At 43.1% G+C, this 9,855-nt stretch overlaps 1 long non-coding RNA gene across 1 annotated transcript; it reads left to right on the top strand.

The window, feature by feature from the left end:
• The first annotated feature begins 3,405 nt into the window (after positions 1 to 3,405).
• On the top strand, positions 3,406 to 4,419 carry LOC121088482. Its single transcript, XR_005827965.1, has 2 exons — positions 3,406 to 3,609; positions 4,172 to 4,419. It is a non-coding gene; the product is annotated as an uncharacterized LOC121088482 (long non-coding RNA).
• Positions 4,420 to 9,855: the final 5,436 nt, after the last annotated feature.

Here is a 9,855-nt window from a genome sequence, read left to right as displayed (position 1 = left end):
AGGATGAGCTAAGAGCCTACGGGAACCCCAGGACCGGCATCCAGAGACCCTCAGCACCCCCAGCAACAGGGCAGTCCCACACCCAGATGGGACCAGGGTGGTGGTAGGGTGACAGTCCACCAATGGTCCCAGACATGGGTATTGAATAGGTCCGTGGTCCATCCCGGGAGTGCACCCTGGTGCTCCTGCAGGAGAGCTCCAGGGATAAGGCTGCCTATCATGTGAGTTCAAGGTGCGGCCAGGAAATAGGGCTGGAGACAAAGCTGCCTATAATGGTAGGTCCAAGGTCCAGCCAGGAGGGCAGCCAGCAAACCTTGACTGCAAGAGAAAGAGCTGGACACAGCCACACCTGCAACACCATGCAAGCAAGAATGGGATGTCCAGACTGGAGCTTAAATAGGCAGGGTGGGGGTGGGGGTCCTGCAGGGGGGCTAGTTGGGGTAGCTGCAGCCTGTACAGAATAACACAGGTTTCAGGATCCATTTAACTGCAGAGGGAGGTTTCTTACAGGACCCAATTCTCAAGCAAAGGGCTGACATCCTGACTCTGGCACCAGCTCATAGCCAGTTAGTACCCAGGTCCTGCCCTGTGTTTCCTCCCATTGCTTGGGGGGATTTTGTTACAACAGCAAAGGGCTGCCAGGACAAGAGGGTATGCAGCCCATTCTGGGTCGTCATAGACCTTTAGGGACGCTGGGAATACATGAAAAATTTGTGCCAGTCATAGATAGCCTTACTCTCAATGGTCCTTCAATTTTTGGGACAACGGTTGTATGAACGTTTTGTGCCAGTGACTGGCAACAAAATCATACACATGCAAGCAAGAACTCAGCCTAGGGAGTATGGCAGTAAGGGGTCCATGACAAGATCTCAATGGAAATTTAGTGAAAAAAGTGATGATCTGGTCTCTTGATGACTTTCTTGCCTCTCCATGACTCCTCCTAATGAGCCCTCCTCTGCCTCCAGCCTCATTTTTTTCTTATAAAACTTTACTCTAGGTTTATTTCAAAACTTCCATAAAATAAAAGCAGAAAAGCAGTTTTGCTATGCCATTAAGGTTTTACAAAGTGCCAATCTGATCTGAAGAGTAAGGGTCCTGGACCTGATGCAGACAGCAAGAAGCAAAGCAGACAAAAAACAATGGAACAAAAGATATCTCTTGCCAGCACTTAGGGGAACTAGAAGGATAGGTGTGGAAAAGCAACATTCTTAGTTTTGTTTAATTTTCTACATGTTTGTATGATTTTGTCTAGGTCAGTTACTCTCTATTCTATGATACTGTCTCATATATCTACTGTAAGAGGAAAAAAACTTTCTGAATTTGTGTGTTATCTAAAACCGTTTTGGCAACAGTGAAGATCTCCAAGTTTCTATTTGGCAACAAATGGTATTTATTACATACAAACCCAACTATATTAAAATAAAGGATATTTGTAAAATTTGGGAGGAAAAAATAGTTTATGGGCATGTCTAGTAGACTGATATAAAAACCTACATTCCCTTCATCCTGTGGCAAAATTTTCACTTATATTATTATCTCAACAATTATTTTTTTTTGGTGACACTTTTCCATTTCAGACTGTTTATTAGAAAATTACACCAAATTAGACCATGACCTTGAGAAGTTCTGTAAACTAACATGATGTTAAAAATAACTTAGGAATTCAGAACAGAAAGGAACAAGCTGTGTTTAATAATAGCATTCACTAGCCAAGATTAACTCTAAAGTCCCATTAAAACCAAGTTTCTCTTTTCGTTTTAAATATATTATCTGTTTTGCATTAATTAGTGAATCTACTTAACAATGTCTCACAAGGCAGTATCTTAAATTATGTTGAATTTCTCATTCAGGGATTCCGTGTCTTCCTGTAGCTTCCTTGTTCATTAACAGCAGCCAAGATCACCCGCTCATAAGTTTGTCTGCATGTGTATGTGTGCACGTAAGTGTACTGTATGTAGAATAAAAAGGAGAGTTTGTGATCTCCACTTCGCACTCTTCCTAATTTGAGGTGGTTATGAGTTGTGTAGATTGTTCCACAAGTGTGCTGATGAAGAGTTAAACCACAAAACATCATTATGTGTTCTATACACATTAGTTATTTATAGAACTGTCTGCTGTTTTAAATTTTTTCAGATAGTTTGTACAATTTATAGTTACTTTTTCATGTCACACCACAATGAAAGCTTAAGATTTCTTAGTACGGCATGACAAAATCCTGTATCACATTCCAGTGCCATTATTTCAATAAAGTATACTCTGTCACAAACACTGCAACATGAAATCCATCATGTCCAGTCCTGCAAAAGCTTTAGTACATGCACAAAATCAGGTGTGTAAAGGCTCTATGACTCTGTTCAGATGAGTAAACTGACCACACAGTGAAGTCTCAGTATTATGCATCTGAGGTACTCATGGGCTATAAGAAAATCCAAATGATCTGAAATTCATACCGTAATCTATTTTCAAGCCAAAGAAGGCCGGCCATCCGAAGAATGGTATAATAAGCACTTCCATGACAACAACCAAATAAATGCACTCACTCTTTCCCTGCTGAATGCACTGACAAACCTTTTTATGGAATACCACGGGAGTATGGAATTATGAATACCAATATATCTCAAAAAGATGTGAGTTTACATGATAAATGACAGTAAAATCTTTAATGGTCAAAGGTAAATTTCTGTCTCTGTTAGAAGATTATAACCATACATTAAAAAAAAAAAAAAGCAATGGCTGAACAAACATGAAGTACCATGCTGTTCATGGAATAATTATGCTTCTAGTGGCCACATAAACTAACTACTGAAAGGATTTTAAAGTCAGTAATAGCTGCAGATATTTCTGTAAATGTAAACTGGATTCTGCTTGTCACAATTCAAACATGTACTAATGCATTCAAGGTAGAGAGAATTGAAAATGTCGTATAGGTAGGGAAAATAAATGTATTGGACATATTTATGGTTCCATAATAAAACCTTCCTACATTTATGAAGAGGAAGGCAATGTTTACAGCTTCTCATAATTTATTTTGGCCTCACAAATTATTCAATATAGGTTATATATTGGTACCATAAAGTGTAGATTATGTAGGTTTAGACTTAACCACTCTAGTTATGAACAGATTTTTCTTTGTTCAGGAAACATTGCCAACAGAGAGCACCATGTCTCTCTCAGTTCTATTACTGCTCATATATTCAGGAAAAATTCCCTTTGAATAACTGCACCACAGAACTGCTAGTTCAGCACATTGAAACGAATGCCATTATATTATTTTCTTTAATAACAAATTATCACTGCCAGTAAATAATTTAGTGTGGATAGATTATGATTTGTTCTACATGGCTGCCTAAACACTTTTCCATTCTCCTGCTTATAGCATTTTCAATGTAGTCCGCTATAATGCTGTGTCATGCTTTCATTTCCTAAGTAAGGGGCGTAACACTGCTCGCCTGATACACAGGAGACAAGGTTTACCAGTTCTTAGCAGAAAGAGGAGCTGTCAGTCATTCAGTGAAACCGTGACTCAGCAGCTGCTTATTCTGCAAAAGTACTCTGCATGCAGGAGATAAACAGGAGGGGCGATGTCTCTACAAGCAATAAAATTCTCTGGTACGTATACAAACAAAAACGTCCTTCCCACCATACTGAATTTATGTAATAATTACTCATTTCCAATCTTCTCATTGCATATAAGGGAGACTGTATAAACTGGTTTATTTAACCATCCATAATTTTTGCCAGGAATTGATCCATGCAGTTTTCTCTCAGTAAATTAAAGATGTCTATTTTGCTCACTGAAAAATCATACATACTCAGGTAGAAGAGTGACTTTTCTTCCCACAAGCAAAAAGTTTACAAATGTTGCTCATAATTATTTAAAACTAAAAACCATCCTTCCAAAATAAAAAATGGCTACACGTTTTCCACATGCGGACACCTGCCAATGTAGAACACACAGACCTACAGCAAACACCCAGTCTAAAAAGCCAGGGGGAAAGTCCTTCCCCTGAGTGTGCAGATGCACATACACCACTCTGAACACAGAACAACAGCAAAAACATGTAAAGATGAAATCTGCTTATGGGCACTTTATAAGAGACTCTAGGTCTAAATTTTATTCTCTAAATGAGAAGACACCTGTAACATCTTGAACGATCTTTATTTTCTCTAGTACAGGAATCCACGGGAAGTGAAGACATGAAACAGTTTCTATCAGATTGACCAGGACTCCTCAGCTTCAAGATGACCATGCGAAGTATAATAAAGGTAGACAAACCCCAATTCTTACTGTGCAAAACTTGGGGATCTCAAATGAACTGATTGGGATGAAGTCTGGGGAAAAAAATTAACAAATGGAGGAAGTTTTTGTAAATGCCTATTGTAAGCTTTGCCACCACTTACAATAAATATCAAATTAAACATGGGTTCAAAAGTGATTCCACAATGTCATGCAAGTAAGTACCAGAAACTGTTCAACACAAACATGTGGATACAAACTTTGGCTCAGTAAATCCTAAACATCAGAGTGCTAGAATGTGTAACTGTATGGTCCTGTGCTCCTTCCTGCCTTTTGTCATAGAGGAATCCTCTACCAGCCACTGTGAGAGGAAAAGCATCAGATTTTAGGGACCTTTTGTCACACTGGATTCTTGTGCTTTATGTACTGGAGATGAAAAGCAGAATTTTAAGTTCAGTAGATAATGGTTGTTGTCCACAAATTAGGATCCAGCCCTCAAGTCATACAGTCCTCAAAATATTTATATCAGCAATTTTCCAAAAAAAAGATAACGCATACAAATTTGCACACATACTTTTACAGAATGGAGATCCAGCTATAATACAATTTATTGCTATTGTGTTCTCACTGTATTTTTTGGCAAGAAATACTAAGTGAGGAGCTGATCTTGCTGGTTCACTGAGGCTTAGTTTTCCCTCAAAATATAGTGCTTGTTGATCTCCTGCCCTTTTTCGCACCACCAGTGTATCCACACTTACTCTAACCAGTAAAGCACAGAAACATCTTGGTAACTACACAATTATTCCAGTTTTTTTGCCTTCTGAATACAGCTTCTGCATAGAGCCTTGCCTAGAGAACTCCACCTAATTTCTTAAAGATACACTATTTTTAAGGAAGCCACAAAAATGCAAGTGACTTTTCCAACATGTGAAGCACTATTTAGTTGACAAACAATGTCCTCAAAGATCTGCTGACATAATAAGTGATGCTGATGTACAGACTGCTGTAATTATGGCAATAACATCTCTGGAAATCCAAATGTATATCTAAAATTGAACACACTGCCACCAGCAAATGGCAGAAGAATAAAAACAGTAGCTTTTATTCCCGTAAGAATTCAAACAAAAATATGTGGGATGGCTTATAGAAAATGTGTTTCAATTAATTAACAAATACCATTTCCAAAGCTTTTCTAGATTTGTAATAGAGTACATATATGTATATGTAAACATTTAAAAGCTTATGTTAATTTCACACAGGGAAAAAAAACCAAAAAACAATGTTTGCTGAGCGGAAAAGATGAATCAAGATTAATGGAGACATGCTATTTTTAAAACCCGTAGAAATGTTACAGAGTTAAAAATACGAAGTAAAATTTATTTTTATAGCAGCTGGCAATGTCCATTTAAGGCTGACAATTTCTTGCAGATGACTAGTACTATGTATCTCATGCAGCATCCACCGTTTTGAGTGTATTGCAGTACAACGGCATAATCAGATGGCTTTAAAACTCTCAGATGGCTCAGAATCTCCCTATTTTTGGCTTAAATCCAAGTTATAATTACAGTAAATGTACTATTTTTTAAAAGAATGCTGCCGCTCATGTTCTTAACATAGTGATTTTGCTGTTTTCTTATTGCAAAACTGAAACTAGACTAGAATAAACACAGAGGGGAAAAATTAAGGCTTAAACCGAGTTTAATATGTAACTCCATTCACCATCATGAAGCCCAAGAGGCAGGATATGCAAACCTGCATTCCTTACACACTCGTAATACCTCTTGGCTTCAGTGGAAGTTTTGTTTGAGAAAGCATGTAATCAGAACCTATAATTTCATTAATTGCTTGCCACAGGCAGTCCATGTGAGGTAAGAATAAAGAACCAAACTGGTTGGAAGGGCGGTGGAAACCTTAGCCCCGCCTGCATCTTTGTGGACCACTGAGTCCACACAGCAACACCATGAATCCTCGTTTTTCCCACTCGCCCACACTTGAGCTCTTCCTCGTGACAGACTGCGTCTGTCATGTAGAGGAGATTACAGTGCAGATGCCTCGTTGGGGACACAATAGCACTCCCAGGTCTCTGTCACTACCTTGCGTTACCATCCTTCCCCAGGCTCCTGGCAGTACTAAGGATTTCACTCGATGCAGATCCTTACTCTGTTGGGATTTTCATATTATGTACTAGGCACAGGAAAATGAATGTCATGTAGCTATTAGTACTGACTGTTTTGAATAACATATTACATATTTCATTAGATATCCTTTGAGCAATTCAGGAAGTATCATCTAAAAACCATGCGGATGGACTTGAATTTTACAGTATTACTGTACACATAACTTTTCAATGCATACCATAAACATAAATGACTCTACTGGGCATGTGCTACAGACAGTTTTACAGTATTCCACAAGGTTTGTTTATATAAGGAGGAAGAAATAGCATGAAACAAGAACCTCCCATAGTATAAAAACCTTTTATTTGCTAAAACACAAATAAAGAAAAAACACAGGTACTTGCCACCTACTTCTTCTTTTTCTAAACATAAAAACAACTAATCCAATTTAAAAAGAGACCATTCACAGGCTAAGAACTGGTAGGCCATGTTACAGTGAGGGGTGAATCTACAGTGCAGTCTCGGCTGCAAACTGACATTTAGAAGTGCAGAGCACATAGCTCTTCAGCTACAAAACCCCTGTTACTTTCCTGCACAATAAATTGAAAGCTCTAGTTCATCTCTTCCTGTATAACCAAACACAACTCAATTTTTACAATACCTCACTAACACCTAACTTACAGTTCCTTTTACAACATCCTTACAATAACGTATCTTGGGTTTGTTTGTCTGGTTTTGCTTTGTTTTGAAAGTGTAAAGCGTCACCCCCTTAAATGATTATAAGGTATTTCAGCAAGGGAAACCTAAGAACAAGACACATCACTCACAGCTCTATATTAAACAAAATACAGAAACCTGAGTTTGGTATTTAAAAAAAAAAAAAAAAAAAAAAAAAAAAAAACCAACAATGTAGCAGTCTTTAGTCTCCAGAATTGTGCTGGATTATCTTATGAATACCTAAAGTAGAAACAGAAATTTCACCTTAAAAAAAAAAAAAAAAAACAAAAAAAAAACCCAAAACACACACCATAAATTATTGTTAACTATCCTAAAGGCTTAAACTTTGTAAGGAAGCCTGCAATGAGTAGATACACACAAAAGAACAAAATAAAAGGCAAACAAATGGAAGGTATAAAGATGAGTGTGACTGACAGATAAGCAGGATGAAAAGAAAGGGAAGGAAAAAAGAAGGTAAGAACACTTTAAAAAAAGGGAGAAAGAAAAGCAAGACAATGAAAACAAATGAATCGTTGAAACTATGGTGGGAGGAACTGATGAATGTTAACTTTTATTGTTCTGATTACAAAATACATTTCAAAATTGGCTTGAAACACATTGTATGTATTTTTTGCCAAGGACATTCTTGGCAATTACAAAGTCAGGAAAATTATAATTCAATCAGTGAGGCATTACTTAAAACCACTTGAAAAAGCAGACCATTTGAACCATCAAACAGGCTGCATGGGTAAAGATTTCAGACAGTATTCTGGAGCAGTGCAGATTGCACTCCTGTGTTGCACATTGAACTTTCCAATAATGAGGCCATTGGAAAAATAGCAATTTTTATTCCTGAATATATTTTACCAATTTTTTCTTTTCATAAATGAGCAACAAAGCCTCATCATTTTTCCATACAAAATGAAGGCAGTTCTAATAGAAAAAGAATTCAAGCACTTGTACAGTAAAACTTTTATTTTGCTATAAAATCTGGTTTTAACTCTTGACGAAACTGTACTGTTCATAGCAGCCCGGTCACACCTATGAGGATGGCTTCTGTATTTACCAGATGCGTGCGGGGTACTTCACCATGCACCAGATCTGTGCGGTGGCCTTTGAAAAGGATGCTACAGTCCTAAAATCGTTAGGGCTACGGCATCATGTTTGTTGCTATGCTAGCAAAACCCACAATAAACAGGTCACCTTGACCTCTCTCACGTAAACTGTAATTTCACAGAAGTGCTAACACCTGAAGAATGGGATTGAGTGAAAAATGTGCCAGGCATTCACCGTTCCCATTCGGAAAGGCGTGTGACTCGCCTCCCCCGCAGTAACGCGCATTTACGTATCACTGTGGTCGCACTTGGAAGCGGAACTGTGCAGTCCCGCGGCTTAACCCATCCCCATCAGATCGCCGTAGCCTTTGCGAACTGCCCGTTGGCAGTTCTCGGGATGCCGGTAACGCCGGCTGCGGCACTCATGGTGCGGCTGTAAAGCACCGCACGGTGATGCGGACCCCGAGCGGCGGCAGCCGGCCCCCAGACGCCGCGAACCGGCGGGCGGTTGGGGCGGGAGCCGGTTCAGCCCCAAACGCCCTGAGCTGGGCTCCGCGGTGACTTCAAACCCCGCTGCGGGATCGCCGGTGCCCGACCACCGACCACACACGCACCCCCCGCAGGACACGGCGCCGGTGGCTCGGGACCGGCAGCGCCCGCCGGCCCCTCACAGCCCCGGCCAAGGCCAGGCGCGGCGCGGGAGAACCCGGCGGCGTCACCGGCCTGACCTGGCGCCAGCCCGGGGCACACACGCCGCGGCACCGGCCCCCCACGGAAGCAGGTGCGACCCCGGCCGCCGCCGCCCCTCCCTGCCCGGGGCTGCGCGGGAAGGCGCCGCAGCGCGCCCCGCCCCGCTCCGCGCGCCGCCTCACACCACGCCGGGCCGGGCTGCGGGGGGGCGGGGCGTCACGCGCCGGATGGGGGCGGGGGGAGAACTGCAGTGATGGAAAATTTTCGGCTCCGCATCTCTTGCGCGTGCCTTCGCCGAGGCCCGCCCCCCCCCCCCCCATCCCAGCGGCGGAGGCGATCCAGAAAGTTCTGCGGTGGTAACGGTCGGGCTGCCGGCGCCTCGCGCCGCCCGGTGGCTTCCCGCCCGCCCCGGTGGCCGGCGCCCCACGGCAAGGCGGGGGGGTGCGGGCCAGGCCTCGGGCAAGCCTCGTACCCGGCAGGGCCCCGGCGCCGCGTGTGCTTCAGTGGGGCCAGAGGCGCGGCTGGTGGCGGGGGCTTCGCTGCCCCTCGAGGGTGCGAGCCGCCCGTGTGCCTGTGGCCGGCCTGACCCCGGGCAGGCAGCGCGGCCGCCCTCGAACCCTCCACTGCCGCGGGGAAGGGAGAGAGGGAGGGAGGTGACACAGAGGGGCCCAACGACTCGGCGGCCGGACGTCCTCTGCACTCGAGGGCAGCAGCACCAGAGCGGCTTGGGAGTGTCCAGCTGCCGCGGGGACAGGGAGCAGGGAGGCTCCTCCAGCACCCTTGCCTCAGGAAGCAGTGGCTTTGTGGCCCCTCGCCTCGCCCGCTCCAGGGCTGCCGCCTCGCCACCTGTGTGAGGGGCTCCAGTAGAGCCCCCAGCCCCCTTCGAGGGGGATCGAGCAGCGAAGCCCTCAAAAGTTCGCGGCGTGATCACCTGAGGAAAAGGAAGCGAGATCTTATCTCCCCCCGCCCTTCCCTAAAGTGGGTTTTATCCTGCATGGCATCACTAGGAGGAGGCGGTCATTCCGGATCGCTTCCCGCA

This window comes from Falco naumanni, chromosome 5 (genome assembly GCF_017639655.2).
Source record: "Falco naumanni isolate bFalNau1 chromosome 5, bFalNau1.pat, whole genome shotgun sequence".
Classification (NCBI taxonomy): domain Eukaryota; kingdom Metazoa; phylum Chordata; class Aves; order Falconiformes; family Falconidae; genus Falco; species Falco naumanni.
Note: the sequence above shows the minus strand (reverse complement) of the source record. Positions and strands in the feature narration are given on the sequence as shown.